Raw genomic sequence first — 15,218 nt, forward strand, 5'->3', positions numbered from 1 at the left:
AGTTTGAACATTATCACTCCCCAGAACATCCCCCCTCCCTCCCCTTCCCTTACCCCTTGGTCCCTTTCCTCAACTGACCTCCCTTTGATTTTCATGCGATTCCCCCACACACACACACACACACACCTTTCTTTTCCTTCTCCCCAAGCTTCCACATAGGAGAGAAAACATAGCCCTTGACCTTCTGACTTTGGCTTATTTTGCTTAACATAATGGTCTCAAGGCCCATCTATTTTCTTGCAATTGCCATAATTTTATTTTTCTTTATGGCTGAATAAAACTCCATTGTGTATGTTGATGGGCACCTAGGCTGGCCCCATAATTTGGCTACTGTGAATTGTGCTGCTAACATCATGGCTATGCACGTATCACTGTAGTATAATGAGCTGAATTCTTTAGGATAAATACCCAGAAGTGGGCCATACGCGGTTCCACGCCTAGTCTTTTCAGGAACCTCCATACCGATTTCCATAGTGGTTGTACTGATTTACAATCCCACCCACAGTGTAGAAGTGTTCCTTTTTCTCCATATCCCTCTGGCATTCTCTCATTTTAAAATTTGTATTTCTTTGATTACTAATTAGTACATTTTGACAAACATTTGCTAGCCATTAATCTGTTTTCCACTTTCTACTTTTTCCTCTTGACTTTGTGTGTGTGTGTGTGTGTGTGTGGTGCTGGATGGAACATGTTAGGCCAGTGCTTCACCACTGAGCTACATCCCCAGTGCTCTCTTGAGTTTTTAATTTTTTTCTGGATCAATCCCCTCATTGATTTTCACTGTTCAAAAATATTGTCTCCCTATCTTTCGGTGGCCTGTTAACTAGTCCGTGGAGTACGCTGACCTTATACTTTCCCTGTAACCCATGAAAGCAATTTAGTTCAGAAGCCAGTTATCACAAGTCTTGACCCTTTGGATGTTAAGAATAAAGAGCGAAGTTAGGCAAACGTTGGCCTGTGGGTCTTCTGTTGCCTTCAGCAGGTCAGTGTCAATAGCCTGGCTGTCTTTATGTTCCCACAAAGCCTTTCAGTAGAGAACCAGGACAAGAAAAGCAAGTGGGGACACACAGCATCTAAGGGTTTCTCCAAAACTGTCTTTGGAAAAGTTTGTTTCTTCCAATCTCTATCATTATTATTTGGGGGAAACACACCTGTCAGGTCTCAGTAAGTAGGCACCCAAGCTGCATACATGGGAATGCCTGTAAGTATGCTTTGTTGAGATGAATATGGGCCAAACCCTGGCATGGTGGTGCACGCCTGTAATCCCAGCGGTACCGGAGGCTGAGATAGGAGGATCACGAGTTCAAAGCCAGCCTCAGCAACAGTGAGGCACTAAGCAACTCAGTGAGACCCTGTCTCTAAATAAAATACAATATAAGGCCGGGTATGGGATGTGGCTCAGCGGTCAAGTGCCCCTGAGTTCAATCCCTGGTAGGTACCCTGCCTCAAAAAAAAAAAAAAAAAAAAAAAAAAGAGTGTGGGCCAAGAACTTGAAAACACTAGAATAGAGATTCAATTTGAATCCTGGCTGACACTCTCTCACTGTTTGCCCCTGAGAAAGCCACCACAGAGCTTCTGCTTTCTATCTGCAAACTGAAGATCCAAGGCCAGAGAAGAACTGACCATGTCAAGAAATACTGACCATGTCACTTAATCCCATTTCAAAGGAAACTATTAATTCTCCATTTTATGTGGTATCTTAAATGAGTCAGAAATCTTCTCTGAGCTGCATGTATCTGGAAAGGTCAGTCAGAGGGAGTAAAGCAGATTAGAAAGCTGGTCTTCCCACAACCTCAGAAAGGAGGCAACAAACACTTGTTTCCTGTGCCTGAAGAGGAGAAAGCCTGAAGGATCAAACCAGGTTGACAGAGCAACCCCAACAATCTCAAGAAGACAGGATCCAGAGCTGGGAGCAACAGCAGACACTCAAAGCCACCACCTTTTCCTGGCTTCCCACAGACCACCCTGAGCCTCCAGCTCAGATCAGCCATTGCCTATGGCATCCCTGAGACCCCTGTCCAGCCCCTCTCCATTTGCCTTTCTCCTTACTGGTCATTTTCATATCCAAGGATTCAAGCAGGGTCTGGGTGCCAACATTGTGCAAATCCATATCTCCAGTGCATACCCATCTCACTTCACGTCCACACCCATATACTCAGCTGCTTCTTCCACATCTCACCTAGATGCTTCTCAGCCACCAAAACTTCTCACCAAAGATGTTCATCTTCCCACATGCCATCATAACTCAGCACCCAAGTCAGAAGCTTAGAGTTATTCTTGATATTTCCAACTCCCCTGGCCCTTTCCATATTCAATTGGGCATCAAATTCTGTTCAGTCCACCTCCCTCCACTCCTCTTCCCATCCTTGCCCCGTGGCTATGCAAACTCTATCACTCCTCGACTGGAAGATCATATAACATCCCTACTAGTCTCCACCTGATGATCCATCCACCACACTGTAGCCAGAATGAATGGTCTTTTCTAAATATAAACCTCATCATGACATTTTCTGGTGTCTTCTTATTGCCCTAACAATAAATTCCTAGAGAGCTCTTCAGCCTGCCTCTCCGGCTTCACTGTGCCTGCTTTCCATACCCTTTGATCTCTTCACCCTGACCATACTTTATCCACCCTGACCTGCTTTATCCCATGCCTAGGGTTGAGAAATGCAATGCTTACCCTGGCCTCAAAGCCTGTACATAGGCAGCATGTTCAGCTTCAAACGCTGTCCTGCTTCTGTGTCCTCAGCCATCAGATTTCAGCTTAGATAACCCTTCCTCTGGAGAGATGCCTCTGTGCTCCCAGAATAGGTTAAAAACTCCTGTTAACTCCTTCTTTTTGTTTTGTCTCATGCATCACCCAGTGGTCTTATGTCTATCTTCCCCCATCATACTGCAAGCTCTGTAAAAGCAAGGATTGGCTCCCCTTAAAGATTTCTTGAATGAATGTAAAAGGGGAGGTAGCAAACCAATAGTCTAGACAGAGAAGTAACATGGAATCTGAGCTACTGATGTCTTGCTCAGTTCTGTTTTCATCTAGAAAATCTAGTTGATTCAAATATGCCATCAAATTGAGTGGATTTATTTGCCTTGGAAGAAAAAAAGTTCAGATGTTACTTCTTGGCTTATAACCTTCCAATGTTTTTCTGTCTTACTCAAAGTAAAAGTCAGTGTCCTTAAAATGATCTAGGAGTCCAACATAATCTGATCTGTTTCTATTAGACTGACCTCTTTGCTATTGTCCAAACAAGCTAGGCACATGTCCACCTCAGAACCTGGCACTAGCTGTTCTCTCCATTGGGAATGTGTGCCCTCCAGGTACCTGCATGGCTCACTGTCCCCCTTGGTTAGTCTTCATCTAAATCTTACCATCTCCGTGGTGTGTTTTCTGGCTTCTTTATTTAAAATTAGACCCCTCTGGTATTCCTTTTTACTGCTCTCCATAACACTTGACACTGTGTAAAATTCTATATATTTGACTTATTTATTACTATTAATTATGTGTCTCCTCCAATAAAAATAGAAGTTCCCTAAGGGCAGAGATTTTTTTGCCTATATTGTTGACTGCAGTATCCCCAACAAGCAGAAGAGCCAGAGGGCAAATAAATATGGGTGGAATGAATGAATGTCTTCTCATATTGATATCTGACCACTGCAAGTCATGCTTGATTGTGTTTTTGTCTTGGTTCCAGAACACCCTGTGGATCCTTTCTATGAGTCTTTTTAGAATCATCTACCATCTGCCATGTCTGTAACAGAACTCACGAGTGATTGAAAGTTTGAGCTGAATATAATCTATCAGTCTTATTTCCTGCCCACACAGGCTCTAACTGTTCCTGATTTAGCAAGTTCCATTATATAGAGTCTAATTATAGGGGAGTGTAACAAAAGCTGTTTCACGTTGAAATAGCATTCACGTGTGCCCTCCTGAGAGGTATTCAAATGAATATGGCAGACAGAGTATTATAGGATATGCAAGAGACAGCTGAGTTTCAACTGAGCATCACTAAATCAAACTGAGGAGGTAATCAAACTACTTCAGCGCAGAGGAGATCTTCCTAAAACAGATATTTTCCAGGAACCTACCAGGAAGTGGGTCTTCCTTATTCATCTATTATTCTATAGATGTTGACATCTTTTATCTACGGGGCACTGTGAGTCTGTACAAAAGTAGTTCATAATTTACCAAAAAAAAAAAATCAAGATGGATTTGTAAACAGACAAATTACCCAATTATATGTTAAGGGCTATTGCAGAAGCAACCAAGTCTACATAGGGGAGTCAAAAACTTTCATCAACAAGTGCTATTTGAGCAGTCTTGAAGGTTAACTAAGAATTGTTCAATAAAGAAAGACTTCTTTAGGGCAAAGTCACAGTATGGGCAATGTGAGGCAGAGTGTCTCACAAGAGGCAGAGTGTCTGGGACATGTGAGGAGTTCAATGTGATAAGGACTTGGAATTGCAGCCAAAGGGGTAGATGTGGGGAGAGTTTCTGAGGGCTACGGTGAGTGTCTAGTTCAGGAGTCTGACGAACCAGATGCCAATTCAGAAACAAAGGAAGAGCAGGTTTAGGGGCAAGATAATGAGTTATGCTCTATATTCTTCCTTTTTGAAACAGGGATCTGAGAAGTGGGGTAGAGAGAAAGGTCCCCTTCCCACACCCATGTCTAACACTTCTAAAGACTGGAGAAACTGGGCTGAGTGGGCAAGAGTGCACGAAGGAAGTCATAGGTGTTTCCATTCTCTAAGAAGATTTTCTCCTCACATTCTCAAATGAAAGATTTATTTAACAAAATACCCACCTTTTAAAATAAAACAATGTCCTCCAAGAATTTGGAGTCTGTCATTGTTATCTAACTATGATTGAATCCATTAACCAGTCAATTCATCAATCATCCCATAAAGATTTAGTAAGTATCTACTGTGAACCATGCCTTGGGGATATACCAAGGAACAGGATATGGACCCTGCTATAGTCTGGTTCAGGCCTGTGTCTCCCACTGGCCTATGTCTTAAAGGCTTGACTCTCAGGTGGTGCTCTCCGAAGGTGGTGGAAACTTAATAGGAGGGGCTTTGGTCATCAGGGTCCTTAGGTCATCAGGGGTGAGCTATAGAAGGGGATCATGGGACCCTGGCCTCCTCCCTCTTTTGATCCTGGTCATGAGGTAAGCAATTTTGCTCTTCCTTGAGCTCCTGCCATAAGAAGCTGCCCCACCACAGGCCCAAAAGCAATGGAGCCAACCAACTATGAACTGAAATCTTCCAAACTCTGAGCTAAAATAAACCTTTTATCTTTATTAGTTTATCATCTCAGATATTTGTTTTAGCAACAGAAAGCTGACTAACTCAGACCTTGTCCTCAGAAGGCCAGGAATAAAAAAGATTGAGAGCTAAAGAAATCAACACTTTGTCAAAGGAAGCCAGAGGAAGGAGGGACACTCTTGAACCCAGGCCTGATTTGTGGGGGTACACAATGGTTGGCTGGAACAAGTAACTTGCATGTCTCAGCCTAGATCTGGGCACCAAGCAGTCAGCAGGAGGATTCGAGGAACATCATAAGCAAGAAGGAAAAGAGCAGAGTTCCTGCAGGTGGACGGGAGGGCAGACGCCTTGCTCCAGCCTCACGTGGTCATTGCTCATCTCCATCCACCTTTCCCCTCCCAGATGCTTCTAACTGTTGGCCACACTTACTCTTCTGCTATTTAACCTTCTGTTCCCTGCTCTCAGGCCTCTCGATCACTGATAACTGTCCTCAACAATGTCACTATTTACCACTCAGGTGGGGAAAAAAAAATCCATCGGAAGAAATTGAGTTTTATCTTACAAACCCTACCTTGCCTGCATTTCCATGTTCCAGCATCCTGTGTTGTAGCTCTTCCTTCAGTCTTGACCCCTCCTGTCTGTTTTCCAAGTACCAATCAGATAAATTGTGAAGCTGACCCTATCACTTCCCTATTTAAAATCATGGCATGGTGGTGCACATCTGTAATCCCAGCAGCTTGGGAGTCTGTGGTAGGAGGATCACAAGTTCAAAGCCAACCTCAGCAACTTAGCAAAGTCGTAACCAACTTAAGGAGACCCTGTCTCAAAATAAAATATAAAAAGGGCTGGGGATGTAGCTTGGTGGTTAAGTGCCCCTGAGTTCAATCCTTTGGGCCAAAAAAAAAAAAAGTCCTTTGCCATTGCTTTTGGGATCACATCTAATGTCTGAGGCTTGGGGGCTGGCAAAGCTCCCACAGTCCACCACCACCTACTTCCCACCCTCCATTTGCTGGTCCCTGCACCTCATGCACTGCCCCTCCTGAGTGCCCCTTCTCAGCACTGTCTCTCCACTCAGCCTACCTAGCACGTGTTGTTCTGGATGCTTGCAATGCCCTGCTTTGATCTCTGCCAGGCTAAGCCTGCTTTATCCTTCAGATCTCAGTTTAGAAGTCATTTCTTAAAGGAAGACTTCCTGGATCTTGAGTCTTAGTTAGGAGCCTCCATGTCACACTGTTAAGAGAACCCTGTCTTTATCCTACCATCGCACTCACCATACAATGACGAAATCCACAATGGCTTCTTGTGTCTTCCTCCAGTCTAAAATCTTAGAAACTAAAGAACTCCATGCTTAGGGTGTAGCCCAGCAGAGGCCTCAGTGTTTTGCAATGAACGAGCTAATTATTTTGGTGCCAATTACCATAGTCTATCACTACCTGATATTTTCTTAGCATACAAAGCAGGTGTCCAGGAGTGGAAACACTGCTCTCATCACATTGCAAACTGGCATCAAATAATATAATATCTCTTTGAAGACTGCTGGTCTATGTTATGCCTCATGTCTTATTATTTTAACATATCTTTGTGATATTAGTCACTCTTTATTGTATATTAAACATATGAATCAAGTTTTTGATCATTTCTTGCAATGATTAATTCATCTGGGTACCACATTTGTCAGCATGCTTTCTATTTCATAAGCAACTACTGAATGTCTGTCAACATACTTTAAGTAAAATAGAGTTTCATAGTTCAATGAGTTTGAGAAATACTAAATCATAAGTACCTCCATGGACTTCAAGAATCAACTTTTCTCTTCAAGGCTATCTCCCCAAATGAGAAAGCTATGCATATAAAGGGCTTACCTACATGTATAATTGTTCTTACTTTAAAAATAAAAACCCAAACCTACATGAAATACTAAGTAGTCCATTTCTCTCTTGCACAGAACGAATTTCTATAAGGTAAGAAAGAGACTTTTTAATTACACCGCAAAATGCTGATTTTGTCAACCACCCGACCTGTTGCAGTTGAACTTCAGATATTTTAGATCCTCAGACAGTAAACTATCTGGATCCTGTCCAAAAGCCACAGGCAGCCATTAATCTTAAGACAGATAATATAAGATACAATTCCATTTTGGATTTTCCGAGTTCTACCACTATATCTATTTGAACTATCTCAATCACAAAATGAAAACAAAAGCTTATGCCCTTGAACTACTTTATTAAACCAAGTAGAAATGTTTCAAAATTACAGTTTAATGTGCATTTAGCTTTATTTGAAGGTCAATACAAAAGATGGTTTATGAAATAAAAACCTTACATCTATCGTAAAAGCACTATTGAAGTGCTAAAAATAATTACAGGTGAAATGAAAATCAAATATTAAAATTGACCTTTTAGAGTTCTGTGTAAGTTAAAATGAGATCGTCCCACCTGCTGAAAGCTTAACACGTGTATGTACTACATGATAAAAGCCATGTGACGCATTATTTTTCCTTTCTTTCCTTGGCTGCCAGGAATCTCAAAGATCAAAAATGTGATCAACCAAAAGAAAGCTCTTCCTTGTGCAGCTGTCTCTGCTTCCACCATCACATGGCTAATTTATCTTTGTTTTTACAGTTCTATTGGAAATGTCATTTTTATTGGGTACCCTCCCGTATGATCTTTGGGAGAAGTACAAGCATGAATAATTAATAAATGAATAAACGTGGCTCAGTAGGTTCAGCTGAGTCAGCTTGCAGTGCCTCATCACCATGCCAGCAAAAGGCATTCTACTGAGTTCCACTGAATGTCCACATCATTACTATTAAAGAAACTCTATGAGTTTCTACTTCTTGGGATTCATGTGGAAACTGCTTTACATACAAACAAACAAACAAACAAACAAAAACCTTAAAATCAAATCCACAAACAAATGAAACGATTTGGTGAAAAAGCCAGTTTCGATCTTCCTCCCACACACGTTACAAGAAGTAATTGGAAGAAACATTTGATTCAGTTGCCCCACTTTCCTCCCTCTCACTCAATCATAAATGGGTAGGGGCTGGTGGGGGGATATGAGAAGCAAGGGGTCAGAATAATCACAAAGTGAAGAACTGGCCTTGGTAACACAAACCCAGCTATACTTTAAAATTGCAAAACTATACTGAGAAATGCAGACAGTAAATCTTCACAAGAATTATTGTTTGTTTGTTTGTTTTGGTACCAGGGACTGAACTCAGGGGCACTCAACCACTGAGCCATATCCCCAGCCCTATTTCATATTTTATTTAGAGACAGGGCCTTACCGAGTTGCTTAGTGCCTCGCTGTTGCTGAGACTGTACAAGAATCATCTTGCTCTACTTTAGCTTGGCCTGTGTGACCTCACAGAGCTGCAAGGATTGAGAAGGAAAGAGAAACTGAAGCCCAGAGAGAGGAGAGAACTTGCAGAGGATCACACTGCCTCTTAATGGCCAAGCCCGCTGTAAGGGTCCCACCCAACTTGTTCTACTGAACCCACCCACTTCACAAACATCATTTGCACAAACCTGTGGAAGTACTTTTTTACCTTTTCCCTGATACTTTCACTGCAAGCAAAAAGAAGGGACAGGATTATATTTATACCCTTGCCAACCATCACAATCAGTTTAGAACCCCAAACTGGGTTTTGAATGTGCGTATCCTTTATAAGCCACTTGAACATGCTAAGACATCAGGATGACTGAGGGGTGGGGGGAGAATGAGAGGACACAGTGATCGGATGAATGATTAAAAAGTTAAATGCACATTTGAATATTCCTCTCCTTCCAAGTTTTAGATGAGTGGTGGTGTGAGCGCCATATGATCGAGAGGAAAAAGCATACCAAGCTTCCATCTAACCCCGACAATACCTGTCCCCAGGGGCACAGGGGCTGGCAGCCCACAGCAATGAAAAGGTGAGGCCAGATAAACAGAGAAGGCTCAATGGCCAGGACACATCCTCGTTTTTAAGTGAAACCGAGTAATATACTTTCAACCTGTGTTCCCCGTTGATGCAACTTATTTGCTGCAACTTTAAAGTAGAAACATGAGAGGGCAAGATTTCAGAAAGAGAAACAGATTCCTTGGTATTTAGTTCAGGGAATATTAGCTCATCCACTCCTTCATTCCCTGGTTCATTTATCCACATGTTTGTCCATTCACCAGGTGAAGCATACTAGCAGTTTGTAGGGGTCACACTTGAATATACAGCATGGCTTCTATCAGTAGGACCTCATAATGGGAGAGAAAGATACAAATAAATAATTATGAAACACTAAGCAGCATAAAAGAGGAAAATACAATGCTTTGGGAAGTTGCAGAACAGAGAAAAGATATTTAGCTGCTATTAGTCTGAAGGTCTACTCTAACCAAACAGGTGCTATAAAGAAGAAACAAATAAAAATGCTTCTGGCTGGCCAGGAGTGATGGCGCATGCCTGTAATCCCAGTGGCACAGGAGACTGAGGCAGAAGGATAGTGAATGCAAAACCTGCCTCAGCAACTTAGTGAGGCCCTAAGCAACTCTGCAATACCCTGTCTCTAAATGAAACATAAAAACTGGGTGGGGATGTGGCTCAGTGGTTAAATGTCCCTGGGTTCAATTCCCAGTACCCCCTCCCCAAAAAAGCTTATGGATTTTTAGGGTATTTCCATGACTGAACTGAACTGAGAAATGCAGTTTGGGTGATTATAACTTAAGGGAGGCGGAAAATGGATAGTTACACTGAAATGATCAACAACCACGGGGAGAAATAAGAATGACCTCCAATGATAAAAGATAAAAGAATGACCTCCAATGATGATACTTACTGGGTTAAGGTGGACCTTGATCAATAACTGATATCATTTTAAAACAAAGGGAATTTGGAGAGACACAGAAGGAAGACAGCACCTGAAGATGGAGGTGGGGACTCGAGCTATGCCGTCACAAAAGGAGGAACACCAAGGCCCATCATCACTTACCTGCAGCTCAAGGGAAAGGAAGAACCCCTCTCCAGGACCCAGCAAGAGAGCATGGCTTTGCCAGGGCCTTAATTTCAGACTTCTACCCTCCACAATTGTGAGGAAATAAACTTCGGTTGCTTTAAGCCAAAACCAAAGCAGGATGATGAGAGCTCCAGGTACAGAGCCCCTCCCCACCCCATGCTTTCAGAACAAACTGCTTCCTCTTCCGGCTCCCTCAGCTTCCCACTGGCCTCCTCTGCTCCTGGTTCTCTGTCCCTACCAGATTGTCAATGGTCATGTCTATCCCATTACACCAGGCTCTTTGTGAGCAGGGAACATGTCATATTAGTTTTCCCATTCCCAAAGCCTAGAATATCAAAGTCAAATATAATCCATCCCTCAAAAGAAATGAGATCATGTGTTCCTCATCCGATATTTGGGGGCCAGGGGCAAGGGTGAGCCTATTTTAAGCCACAAGAAAGTGGGCGAGTATGTGTACTTCTACATGTGCCCCCACGCACGTACTGGGGTTCACCAAGGCTGCTGGCATCTTTTGGGCAGAGGAGCAGGCTGCCCTTGCCACCTCCTGGGCATCTGGGTCCTCTTTCAACTCTCTGGCTACTGTCTCTTTCCTCCCTGGAAATAATCACTAGAAACAAATGAAAATCAGGCTGCAGGCAGTTGTATTCTTCCCTCACCAAATCCCTTCTTTCTCACCAAGTGAGTCCTCAGCTCTCTGCTGATAATAAGATAAAGCTGCAAAGTAAGGGGTTCTCTGTCTCCCTTGGAAAACAACTGCAAGCTGGTTTATAAGCACTGCCACATGGATTAGAAACAGTTGAGAGGAGTGTAAACAAAGGGTAATGATAAATGGTTCTGTTGCCGGTGGTGGGAGGTGTTTAGTGGGGTGTTCCATGGATTGGTGATGGGCCCAGTTTCCCTTAACATCTTCATTAATGATGAGGTAGGAGGGGGAAACACTAACAGCACATTCATTAAAGGCAGGAGGGTGCTAAATTGGGAGGTGTTGCAAACACCACAAAGGACAAAGAAACAGCCCAAGATCTAGATGGTGGAGGCAATCCCAGCCAAGAAGAGCAAGACAGGAATCGACCAGATGAAGGGATCCAGACACCGCCTGGGAAGAGAGAGCTCGCAGCTCTGCGAAATCACCTGAAACTTATTTAGAAAAATATATCCCCCCCAAAAAAAAAATCATGTTTCTATGGTATAATGACTTTCTTTGTAATTTTTTGGTTTGGGCTGGATTAAATTTTGGAGCATTTAAAGAGTTAGGCCACTTTTGTGAGCTACACAAATTAAAGGACCTAAATGAAAATCCCCACGCAACTCTTGGACTTGAGAACAACAGTTTCCCCTGCACTGTGAAGAGGTATTGTTGGACTTCTAGCAGAATATTTCAACCCTGTTGGGCCTCCTGGATTCTAGATGGAGTTCTGCCATTCATTTGGTGTCATTTTGGAAGGTTCTGTTTCTTTTCTAGGCTTGTTTCGTTGTCTTTTCCAGGAAGTTCTCTCCATTTCCTTCCCATCTCCCAAGGGGTGCTGAAAGGAGTGTGGTTATCACTGTAATTTTGAATTTCATGTATCCAAGCTTAAAATGCATCAGGAAGACACAGATCCATGTGAAGGAGAGAAGTCTGTTTCCTGCCCACAGGAATGACAGACAGATGGAGAACTTTTTACCCTATTTTCAAAAGTCAAATGGTACATCTGGAAGGATAAAACAAAGCTAAAGACTTTAGAACATTAAGCTCCTTGAAGAAAGCTGTTGTATAAATAATATATTATAAGCACTTAAAAATCTTACCTGCTTGCAAAATTTTCTTGAGTCTTCCCCCACAGCACGGACCTAAGCAGATTATTTTTTCTTTCCTTATTCACTCAGTGCTCATCCAACACTTACTGTGTGTCAAACATTATTTCTACCCCAAAAGAAATCAGGGTAAGAAGTGACACGAACCAAGAAAAAAAATTAGTTTAAATATATTTCTTAAAGTCTTGTGGGAATACACGGATGCTGACACATGACCTGGATCTTTGTGGATCGAATACATGTCTAGAAGAATAAAACTGGAAGGGCCAGAAAACATCAAGCACAGTACAGTGCCTCCACAGGTACGATGACATGGTGATAAATACGTAACTAATCGAATTTCGAGAAATGGTGAGTAGTTCTGTGAGGTTGGAATGAATACAGGGTACACCAAGCGAAATAGCAGGAGATGATGGTTGTGAAACGAAAATGTATGAAGTGTTGCTTACTAAGAAGAAAAGGTAATATTTTCCATTGCTCTGCACTTTCCTATTTGTAAGATAAAGTTTATAATACATTAATATTGTTATGGTTTGGATATGAGATGTCTACCAAAAGCTCCAGTGTTAATGCAGGAGTACTGAGAGGTGAGAAGATTGGATTGTGAGAGCCATGACCTAATCAGTCCATCCTAGCATGAATGGACTACTGGGTGGTAATTGAAGCAGGTGGGGCATGACTGGAGGAGGTGGTCGCCAAAGGTGTGCTCTGAAGCCCAGGTGACTCAGAACCTCACATTCATACCAATTTCCAAGACCGGCTCTATGGAGTCTTAGATAGGACCAAATATTTTTATTTCCCAAATCGAATCCATCCCTACAATTCCATATGTCTATTCAGTTGATTCCATAGAAATAACACCTTCCTTCAGCAAAAGCCAAGTTAGTAGTAATGATCTCATTCGTTTAGAGACTTTCTGGATTTGTGACCAGCTCTGAAGAGAACACCTCATTCCATGTGGGGAGGCTTGCTCATGTCTCTAGAAGAATTAAATGATGGTTATGATATTTCTACAGCGCTAGAAAGAAATGAACTTTCCAACTCAGTCTTTTCCAATAGGTCATTTGTCTAAAAGTCTGAATCAGAAATAAGGACATAAAAAGTTATATTTTACTGATGGCTAGAAAAAATTTAATTTAAAAAAGTAAGAAAAAATGGTCTATAAGGAAGTGAAGTTTCCCCAGAAGGACATGCATACACACACAGAAGTAAAAGAGACCTAACCTATGAGGTATTTCTTCCCTATCTTCTCTCTCCTTTTGTACAGACACCTGCAGGCTCTGGTAATCAAATGACCCCAGTAACTCTGGCAATATCTAAATATCACTGGGTCTTTAACACCTGAAACTGTCTTGACTTAAATATGGCTAAACCAATTTTACTCATTCAATGGTTAGTTTACAAACTATAGGAATCCATGGGCTTAGATGTTCTATTTTACAACCTAAACCAGAAGAAGCTGGCATTTTATTATAAACTTCAAGTATTAAACTGCTAAGATTTGGAACTGAAAACACAAACTCTGGATTCCCAACACAACTGTGATTCAATACCACACAATGGCAGAAGTTTGGGGAAATCCCATTTGTTCTCTGAATAGTTTCAAATCTACTCTGGACCAGATCTGTTTCTGATGCAACAAACTGGTCTTTTTTACAAAATGCAAATTTTCTGCTAACAGTCTGGAAACCACAGAGCAATAATAATCACCATTAGTTACATGTCCTAGAAGTTTGGTTTGGTTTGGTTTTACTGGGGATTGAACCCAGAAACCCAGGGGCACTTTACCACTGAGGTACATCCTCAGCCCTTTTTAAAACTTATTTTATTTTTTAATTTTGAGACAGGATCTTGCTAAGTTACATAGGGTTTTGCTAAGTTGCTGAGGCTGGCCTCAAACTTGCAATCCTCCTGCTTCAGCCTCCTAGCCACTGGGATTTTAGGTGTGCGTCATCCTGCCTGGCATCAAGAGGTTTTTTTTGTTTTTTTTTTTCCTTAGATGCAAGGGCAAAGCTGCCCAAACAATTAGTTTCCCTGAGGTCTGTTTTCAAGGGGAAAAAAAAAATCTAAACAACTCTGTCGTTTCTGGACCAAATGTCAAGCTGATTGACAATGAAGATGCAGGTGTATGAATTCCATGCTGAGTAGTTCTAAATTGGCCACAAAACACTTAGGGGCACTGTGATAGTGCCACAAGGCCTCGGAGTTTGCTTTTAAAACCCCCATTACCACTAGCTCCTTTCCAGGCACTTCTTTATCATCCATGTGACACATTAAGAGGAAATGCTAATGTTATACAGATGCATTAAGTCACACAAGTGGTTTGGTGCATTTCTCTGGAACCTCAAAGCATTATACCACAGAGGTGTCCAGACACAGGGAGGAATAGGCCATGTCAATTCCAGCCGAACCTGTGCCCCGAACATGCATTAAGGAGGAGCACAATTACCCAGCCTTGCCATTAGGCAGCATTAGCCAGCATCACACATTGTTTCTGATTAATAATTGAACTCAATCCATACAGGAGAGCTCAGGCTAGTCTTAAGGAGACCTTCTAGTATGCATTAGAATAGAGCATCTCCAGGGGCCTCCGAGCACTTTGTCCATTTAACAAGTCAATCTATAAACTACAGACAACTCTGGCTTATTAGAAACTGATGATCCCTCTTCTGAATGCTCCTTCTCACTGTTCCCCTGGCTTCCTCGGGGGGGGGGGGGGGCCCTCTCCTATAGCTACATATAAGCTCATTATCCTCCACAGTCAGCACTCTAATACACAACCCTTACATCCTTTGTGACCAGAGAACTTATCACCTTATCTGTTTTCACTGGGAATTGCCTCTTTCAAAAGAGTTACTTGCTCGAGGACATGTTTCCTCCTGGGACATCTGTACCCAAAGACAGGTCAATGAGAGAATCTAGAGGCCTGGCCCCATGCTCCAACTCAGGATACATCTGAAGGACCTTCAGCTTCAGACCTCCTTGCAAGAATGGCTGGGCCTGTTTGGACCATGTTACAGCCCAACTTCTCCTTCTGTTCTCCCCTACTTTCCTTGCTCCCCTCAGATGTCGTCCCAAGAGCACTCTCTAATAATCTTATAGTCTACCTGTGCACAATCTCCAACTCCAAGTCTGCCTCCCAGGGAATGCAATCTATACCTGGGGGTGGGGGGT

The sequence above is a fragment of the Marmota marmota genome, unplaced genomic scaffold, assembly GCF_001458135.2.
Source record: "Marmota marmota marmota unplaced genomic scaffold, marMar, whole genome shotgun sequence".
In the NCBI taxonomy this organism is placed as follows: domain Eukaryota; kingdom Metazoa; phylum Chordata; class Mammalia; order Rodentia; family Sciuridae; genus Marmota; species Marmota marmota.